Source organism: Mus musculus, chromosome 1 (assembly GCF_000001635.26).
Source record: "Mus musculus strain C57BL/6J chromosome 1, GRCm38.p6 C57BL/6J".
NCBI classification, from domain to species: domain Eukaryota; kingdom Metazoa; phylum Chordata; class Mammalia; order Rodentia; family Muridae; genus Mus; species Mus musculus.
The window spans coordinates 107,578,181-107,588,462 of record NC_000067.6 but is presented as its reverse complement, the minus strand read 5'-3'; positions in this window follow the sequence as shown (position 1 = coordinate 107,588,462).

Below are 10,282 nucleotides of genomic sequence, written 5' to 3'. Positions count from 1 at the left end.
TGCCAATCTTCCCTTGCAGTGCCCTGCTGAGAGAACAGGAAAAGCTCTCAGCACTGTTCATCATAGAGCAGGGCTTCTCCCTCTGTGCCCATGCAGACTCCAAGCCAAGGTGCAGTACAAAACCATGTTTCTTGGTTCTAAAGTCTTTGGAGCTGTACTCTGCTTCTAGAAAGGGACTGGAAAGCCTAACATACAAGAAATATAGGCACAGACACTAAGATTGAGAGCATCATAACCATTTTGAAATGTAATCCTTGCATATATATATATATATATATGTATATATATATATGTGTGTGTGTGTGTGTGTGTATATATATATGTATATATATATATACATATATATATATATATATATATATATATATATATATATAAAATCACCACCACTACTAGTCAAAGTATTATTCCTAGGAAGTATTAAAAATGAACTGCAGCCCTTGCTTGCCTTTAAACCTAAGTAGAACAGATAGTCCCAAGGTACGTGACTATGCCAGGAAGGCCTTACTCTCAAGCACACTTATCTAGAATTAACTCTTTTCTTCTTTGTGGACTTATGACTAGCTATCACCTCCCCTCTTTTTACAATATCCTTACCTCTTTTCTTTTTCTTTCCTTTCCTCTCCTCTCCTCTCCTCCCTCACTCCTCTCTTCTTTCTCCTTCCTGTTTTATTGTTTTTCTTTGTTTGGTTGGATTTTGCAGTTGCTTTGCTTTAAGAGAAGTATCATTTAGCCCAGGCTACCTCAAGTTCCTTGTGTAGCTGTGGATGACCTTGAATGAATTTCCCACCCTCCTGCCTCTGTCTTCTGAGTGCTGAGTGCTGGGATTACAGGCTTGCAATTGTCACACAATTGCATTTTGTGCCATGCTGTGGATAGAACCCAGAGCTTCCTACCAGCTAGGCAAGCACACCATCAACTGAGCTTTGCCCCACTATCTTTTATCTCCTCACTCCTTGGAAGTCTTATATGAAACATATTCAGTGATTCCCCTATTAATACCAGCACCATTCCTTCCTTGTTCCTAGGACCACAACTCTAAATTTTCATCCCGAACAGTGGTATAGTGTTTATAGTCAAGTTTCTAAGACAGAAGAGATGCATTGACTGTTGTCCTTTCCCCTTTGCTTCACAGTTCCCTGATGGTTGACTTCCATGCTAGTGTCCCCTGAATGTGGCCCTGCTGAGGCCTCTGAGCTCTTCTAACTGCTCTTCTAACTGCCGTAGCCCTGCCTCCACTTCCTTCCAGTTAACCCTTTGTTTTTGGCATTCTCACACTCTCCTTTTTCCTAGGCCTTATCTCCAAATTCCTTTGCTCTCATTTGAAATGCTCTTTTATTCCTATAATTCCACTATTTTTATTTGAACAAAGCTGCATCCATAGATTCAAATGTCAGATTTTTGCTTATTTAATTGTTGGATGTCACTATTCTTTCTGGGAAGATATGAACACCACCTTGCCCCAAATAGAGAATTGATGACAAACCAGAACAAAGATAACACTGAAGAGCAGTTTGTTGTACCAATGAGTTTTATTTGAAATACATGCAGAGATATTGGGGTGTTGTATAGTTTGATGTCAACATAACACAAGCTAGAGTTATTGGAGTGGAGGGAGACTCAAGAAAATGCCTCCTTAAGATAAGGCAATCTATCTGTTTTGTTTTCTGTTTCTTTTCTTATTTACATGATCCTGGTAGCCTAGGCCAAGATCTTAAGCGAGAATAATGGGAAAGAAACCATCCCTAGAGATGGGGCCACTTACATGACCTTATCTCCAGAGAAACTAACACTTTACTTTCTAAATCATTTACAAAACTATTATGATAAAAACTTTTCCAACAACAAAATTTCATATGGCTACATGTGTGTCATCAGAGGTGAATTTGGGTATATGGTAAAGAAAGCCTTAGTTAGAAAGAATTAAAATAGATTAAATTTATACATTGAAGATATACATATATATTTAAAAAAACAGGCACTAGATGTTAAATAATAATTGACCATGGGGCTGGAAAGATAGTTCAGCGGTTAAGAACACTGACCGTTAAAGATTTATTAACCTGCTCCTGGAAATATGCCACTAGCCTTGGACGACAGCCCCACTGAATACATCCTTCTAGAATTGTTATACTTTGATGGTTTATAATGTTGTTACCTGTTCTGTTTGTGATGCACTGAATACATAGTTTCAGAGTTGTAATGCTTTGATGATTCTTGTGCTTTACTGTGCCAAATGATTTTTGTTGGTATTTGTGATTGTATCACTGGATATAGTTTCTAAGAGATGTAATGTTTGGTTTTTTAATGTATAAAATCCCCTGCTTTAGAGCTATAAAATACAGTCAGATTCAAACTGCCTCTATGTTTGTTTCTGTTTGTCACCACTGCCAAATCCTTACCCAACTAGCTTTGAGGAAACCTCATTCCAGGGACCCCCATACCTGACTGGGGTGGTCTGTGGCAACTACCAACATATTAATTACTCCATGTTTCCTTCTATGATGTTCTCAATTTGTTAAAGAAAGAACTGAAGGAGTTCAAGGGGTTTCCAACCCCATAGAAAAAATAATATCAACCAACCAAATCCCCCAGAGCTTCCAGGGACTAAACCACTAACCAAAGAGTACACATGGAGGGATCTGTGGCCCAAGCTGCATATTTATCAGAGGCATATTTGTCAGGCATCAATGGGAGGAGAGGGCCTTGGTCCTGTGAAGGTTTGAAGCCTCAGTGAAGGGGAATTCAAGGGCAGGGAGGTGGGAGTGGGTGGGTAAGTGGGTAACACCCTCATATAAACAGGGGAAGGAGGGTGGAATAGTGGGTTTCAGAGAGAAACAGGAAAGGGGATAACATTTGAAATGTAAATAAAGAAAATATCCAATAAAAAATAAAAAGTTTTTAATATAGCTATCTGCATTTTTCAGTTACTGTTTTATGAGCCCTAGCCTGTCAAACTAAATTAACAACATATTTCTATTGGATCCATTGATAAAAATAAATTTAAAAATAAAAATCATACTATCTTATGCATTTTACCATTTTTGTGGCTACTATCTATTGACCTTAACTCTATATTTCTTTGCTGGAAAGTAATTGAAGGCTGAGAAATATTAAGATAGAATACATAAAAGAATGCTATTAATATCTCAAATATAAAATAATTATTAAAAATTAACAAGAAAACTGTGTAAAACCTTGAAAAACATGTAGCTGGTATTTGTGTATTAAACAGATTCACAACAACATAAGATAAACACCAGAAAAGCTGTTCAGTCCCATTAATAATTAATATTCAGAAGGGAAAACAGTAGCTAGTGCTGAGGATAGTAGATGGAAATAAATAATTCATGTATACCCCTGGGTATTGCATGGTGAAAAGCAATTACCGTGTTTATTAAAATTTCAAAGTTTCCTTTCCCGCTCCCTCCCTCCTAAAATCCACCTTAAAACTGGCTGACATACTGAGAATAAGGGACTGCACAATGTTCATCATAGCAGTCAGGAATCATTGCGGGAAGAGGAAGTGGAAAGATAAAAATCTAGAGGCAGTAAATAACTTCAAGGAAACCATGTTTTCCAGAAAAAAACAGGGTGGTAGAGCTTATGAATTCACAATGATTGTGACAGCATGCACAAGACTTGCACATGCACAAACCAAACAAAATTGTAGGTTGAAAGGAGGAGACACAAATGAAATCCCATGCCTAGTTGAGGAACTATTGGCATTTGAAAGCTGTTATGTGATGAAGGGTTAGTGATATTTAAACAGGTTGACCCAACTCCAGAGAATCCCCACTCCAATAGTAGTCTTGCAACAGAAACTGCATTTGGTTTGGAGCAATAAATAGAAGAAAATTCAAACCTGAGTGTATAGGGAGCCAAAAGTGGAAGGGATGGATGAGGAGTTGGGAGAGAGGAATGAGGATAGTCAAAACACATTGTGGAAACTCTTAAAGAATTGAGAAAAAAATGGGAAGAAGCTAGAAGTAAAACAACAACAATAACACAAACAAAAATGCAGTGTTAGGGCAATGCAGTAATAAAATCAGTCAAAGGAAAAGGAAATAGTTTCAATGCTTGGAAACCCATTACAATATTTATACATGTGAAGAAGTATGCAAGTGTCTGTCACATTATTGAAAATGATGACTAAGAACACTGATTCTGATCACTTCCTCTTTTTGACTCATTCATATGCAACTGTTCTAGCTCTATGTTCTTCCAGAAGTAGCCATCTAAGCATCACAAAGCTTTGGACAATATTTGCTACAAGTCCCATTTGGCAGAGGAAAAACTGAACTGGGAGTTTGGTGAGGTCTTTAAATGCCTACCTGAATGGCAGCCCATCTGTGGGAACTGACAGCTCGTGGTCATCACCTCCTACTCCCCACCACATCACTCTCAATGACTCTCCAGTGAAAAACATGACTTGCAGAGAGGAAGTTACCAGATGTTTCTCCAAAGAAACTGTTAGCAATTCTAAACAAGTACTGACTTCCCCTTTTGCTCATGCCAGGGGTAAGCAAATGGAAATCTTCATGAACTTTATGACCCTGTTAGATTAAAAAATCAGAGAAGAACCCTTTGTGGTATGTTATCTTTTAATACCAACACATATAATGTTGACACCGTCAAATTTTTGGAAGAACCACATCCAAATTTTAGCAGCCACCCCAACTCCCATTTTAGAATTCTCCCAAAGGTTTGCTCCAATTGCTTCCCAAGGGAAACCAAAATTCTGTAAGAATTAGTACAAATGGGAATGACTTTCTCAACCCCAGACTAAATAACTCAAGTTATTAATGCATGTTGGTGGTGGGAGTTTACCTGCAGATGTGGCTTTCAACTGTAGCTGTCAACTCTTCTTATACATAGTGTTTGGTAAATTGAAACAATCTAAAGTCATAGCTCAATTAGATTGGCCTTCAGACAAACTTGTGGGACATTTTATTGACTAATGATTGATGGTGGGGCGTCAGGCCAATTATATGTTTGATTCCACCCCTAGGTGGTGGGCCTGGTTTGTATAAGAATTCAGTCTGAGAAAACCATGAGGAACAAGTCAGTAAGCAACATGCTTACTCCATAGTTCCTCTGTACCTTCTGGTTCCTACCTCAGTGTTTTAGTCCTGCTCCTGTCCTGACATTCATCAGCAATGGAATTTGACTTGAGAGTTTTAAGCTAAAATAAACTCTTTCCTTCTTGGCCATTGTGTTTTTATCACAGCAATAGAAACCCTAAATAAGACACAAGATATTCCTATTATCTCTATTATCTATATATTCTCTCTCCTGCACTGGGGAACTCACTTTGAGACCAGCTGTGAGCTATAGAAAGCAGAAGTGACACTTGCATAGACATAGTTCTTACAAAAATGAAGAGTTTCCACTTTCAATGACTCATAATTCAACAACCAAAATATAGGAAGTCTAAACTACCATAGGAAATGCCACATAAAAGGATTCTAGTGGAATCAAAAGGTCCTTTGTTCCTTGTAGAAGGGTTGATCCCTCTACTGTGAGTAATTCAGGCTTTCTTGGTTCTCACATCCCAGCTTCTAGCTACATCACCCACATGAGTGAGCTTCTAGCCTCCAAGGGTGTACAAGAAGTGGTACCTGGCTCTATCTTGCCCATTCACCATCCTAAGTTCTCTAACACTAGCAAATATACAAGAGCAAGTCCCTTGGGGAATATAAAGGATTGTGTTAATAAATCCACAACAGCTTTGATTGTTTAGAAATACTTTTAGATATCTGGGCAATGGTGTTTTCCTTCACCCTCTTGAGGAGCATTGCCAATGAAGAGAAGATATTTTAGGAGTGAAGAAATGTTTTGACTTGTCTTCACCCAGCTTTTGCAAAGTCCTCAAAGCAAAAGTATGATTTGCATCTGACAGAACATCCATGATGGCAAATGTGAAACTGTTGGGAGCCATCTTTGCCCACTTCTGTGAAAGCCTGCCTGTCAAAGTAGGTCAGGGTTTCCCTGCAGATTTCCTGACTTGCTTATGCATTTCCATAAGAGGAGCTATGCTTGAAGCTTAAGGTGAGGAGCTGAATGCTCTATTAATCTTAGTGGAAGAAACAGGAAGGCCTCCAGATAGGAACAGATATCCTATGTATGTCAGCCACTCTCTCTGCTAGCTTGTGACTGTTTCCCATGATGCTGTAAAGTATATAAAAGCTATGTGAAAAACATTTGGGCCTGACATGGTATAGACCTGAAGCCCCTTTGAGTCATCTCTGAGTCTTCTTTTCTGTCTTAACTATCATCCCTCACTCCCTGCTCAGAAGACTGTTCAGCTTTAACACCATCAGGACTGCTACATGAAACCATACATTTTCAGAAAATATTTTGCAAATATAAGTTTATATTTTCATTGAAATTTTGTTCTGCTTTTTAATAGCCATGGATGATATTTTATTTGTTGGGTAAATAAGTATACATGATTTTTTTTGTTTCATTGTTAAAACCTATAATTTATATATCACATTTTTAATGCTAAAACTGGAAAAAATGACACAGCTTCTGAAAGAGTTCATTTTTAAACAAAGAGAACAGAAGGAACCATATCTAAATTCTTGTTTGTGTACACAATCTATGAAGATTATACACATGGTTGTTTATTTCTTCAAAGTGGAATTAGAATAAAATATTGTTTTTTTTAATTCCATTGTATTGCTTGCTATTGACATAAAATCATGCTCATTACTTTATAATTTGGAGACTATCTATTATGATAAACTAAATCACAAAATTAAACAAAAGAATAAAAGTTCTTATGCTCTTGAGAAGATAAAGCTTTACCATAAAACAAAATAAATCAAAACACAGGACATGAAAAAGCTTTACAATTTACTTTAGATCTTCAATTCTCCGTCAAGAAAACCTAAACAAGCAGTTATGTGCAAACCACAGAATGTGTTCTTGAAAACCTCCTCCTTCCCACATGCCCAGAGTTCCTCCTTGTCCAAGACTGTAATAGTCTAAGACATGTGCTCTGAGGGTTTGCTAGCTAGTGAAGTTTTTTTGGCTGTACTGCTTTGTGTTCTTGGCTGATTGAACATGCACACCCACCTAGGAGCTATCTTGGATCTGTGAATGGAAAGCACACACATACACCAGCTAATTTTAAAATGCCTTGGCTACCTCAGAGGCTGGGCACTCCTAAATCTCACTTGCTACTCCTGGCCCAATTGATGAGGCAGCCAGTGGCCACTTACCTGAAGTCTCACATGGTTGTGTGACTTTATGTCCTGATGCTCCAGCATCCCTTTCTTCTTCCCCAGTCCCAGTGATTCTCTCTGAATCCTACCCACACAATTTTAAGTGTCCCACCCCATGCCCAACCACTGTCTCCTGGCATCTTTATTGATAGATCAAAACAAAATAAAAAAACAAAACAAAACAAACAAACAAAACAATTGGGGACAAGGACCCTCAGGATCTCGACATGCAGATTCAAAGCATTAGGGCCAATCTCCAACATCTCACCTTTTCTGTCCAGGAAAAACAAAAACAAACAAAACAAAACTAAACTAAACCCTCTTCTCTCAGAGATAAATTGAATGCAACTGCAAGTATGCAAAACAGGGAGTATAATATGTAATTAATATCTTGGCCATCATATTTATCAATTAGATAGAGTAGTATACCATCATTCCTAACTTAAGGAGTTTAAGATTCTACACCTGTATTATGTTTTGGTTTCAGCCTATCAATTTCCTCTAAAAACCATGTTTTTCATTCTATATTATATAATTTAATGTTAAACAACTAAAGTGTGCTTATGGGAGTTTAATTAGTCTTCAACCCTATTCAAAATCTGAGAATGACTTAAATATTACCTGATGTTGTAAGATTTTCTCTGTCCAATTACATTAGGGCAGCAGGAGGCCTGTGATTGGACAGGGAAAGGGAGGTGGAGCTAAGAGTTGCAGAGACGGAGGGTGTAGCAGAGGGAGAGAGGAGGAAAGCAAGATGGAGGCAGACATGAACTAGCATGGTTTTTAACCAGCCACAGGTAGTTATGATATCATCAGGTAGAATAATTGGGATAAAGCTTTAATCATTATCAATTGGCTCAACTATTCCCCATAGTGTGTCCTTTTTCCGGACAGTATTTTTGTCTGTTGATGAAATGGGCAATTTTTGCCCCATGTTTACCTTGTCACAATAAGTAATCTTGCTTAGAGGTAAAGATGTTCAACTTTTCTTTGAGGGAGAATGGGGAAACTGTCAGGAGCAGACATGTCTCATTGTCAAATGATCGTTAATAATGAAATAATATTAGATGCCATATTCTGTGGATTCCTGATGTTTTTGAAGACTATCTATGTAAAGTATATTGAGCTGTTAAACCTTAGTTACTCTTAGCCATTTCTATTTGAGTAAATTGAAAGCATTTTATCATAATTAAATTAGAATCTAACCTAACCATGAATTTAGTATCTGGCCCTTAACTTGTGTTATTTAATCATCTTGTTCTTAAATGAGTTGCATAGGCACAATATTTATCGAAGAGTATCAATAGTAATTTCAAATTTTGTATCAATATACAGATTTATATCAAGGAAAATCTTAATTCCATATCAATATATAAATAAATTCTATACCAATGTTATAAGTTATAAATTCAGTTTTATACCAATTATAAAGATTTCTATCAATATAAGAGTATGGTTACACAATGTTTTGTTTAAAAATAAATTTAGTAATCTACCCCACCTACTTCCTCCCTGTTCAAAATTATGGCTATCTCCAAATGATCTCTTAAAATGACAACCTATAACTAATTGTAATAAATCTACATTCATGGCATATTAAGGAGGGCATGAAAAATCTTAAGGATTCCATAACCAGTAAGATTTATTGTCTCATTTTAGCTGAAGTTTTGTCTACAAACATTTTCACCAAGTATGCCAAGGACCTGTCTAACTCTCTAGCTATCTCAGTGATTGCATTCACTTGCCACTGGGCCTGGAGTTTTATATCAGTTCTGGGATCAGAACTTAGGTTCTTATGTTTGCAAGACACTTTACCATTTAAGCCAGCTATCCAGGCTATGGTACTATTTTTAAAGACCCTTGTCAATATCTTTATAATACTTTATTCCTACTGGCAACAAGACACCATTGCCTCATCCCATCCTGGATGGTTTAGTGGTATTACTGACCCAGATTCTGCTTAGGCAGCCAGGCCTACTGTCAAATGGTTAGTGTGGTATGCACTATTGAGACATATGAGCCCCCTGACCTTTTAAGATTTGTAACCTAGAAGTGGAAAAGTCATGCACTATGCATGTAATCTAGAAGTGGAACATGTCATAGACTATGTATGCTGGTCTGAGTAGTATTTCCTAAAACACATGTTTGCATGAGACCTTACAGTGTGACTCCTTTTGAAAAGAGAGACTACAGATTTCATTAGTTAAGTAGCTCAAGATTGCTCTGGATTTACTTTGATGCCCGTCTTAGTTAGGTGCCAAGGACCAGCCTTGGCTTGGAGAGGGCTTCTGATGAAGGGATGTTCCAGAACTGTAAAAAGAATGGCCTAAAGTCAAATCGTGGGTACAAGCTGACAGCCTGTGTTATGCTAGTGACAGCTTTCTCTGGAGATCTCTGGACAGCTCATCTTTCACAGACCAAAGCCCAGTCTTTTACTTACTATCAATTCAGTCATCTACTTCAGGTTCTCTTTTGACTAGCAGAATGACCCCAGACCCTTGACTCCTAGAAAAAGACAGCAAGTACATTTTTTTTAATATTGCAAATGAATTCAGAGATCTGTCTGCCTTTGTAAGCACAGACAAAAAGCTAGCTGGGTAGGATTCAACTCTGAGATTCCCACAACACCTGGTGTACTGGCTAGTTTTCTGTGTCAACTTGACACAAGCTAGTGTTATCACAAAGAAAGGAGCCTCCCTTGAGGAAATGCCTCCATGAGATCCAACTGTAAGTTTCTAAATTAGTGATCGAGTGTGGGAAGGCCTATTGTGGATGGTGCCATCCCTGGACTGGTAGTCCTGTGTTCTATAAGAAAGCAAACTGAGCAAGCTGGGGAAGCAATCCAGTAAGTAGCATCCCTCCATGCCCTCTGCATCAGTTTCTGCTTCCTGACCTGCTTGAGTTCCAGTCCTGACTTCCTTTGGTCATGAACAATAATGTGGAAGTATAAGCTGAATAAATTCATTCCTCCCTAATTTGCTTCTTGGTCATAATGTTTGTGCAGGAATAGAAACCCTGACTAAGATACTTGTGTTTAAGTTAGCTCTGTC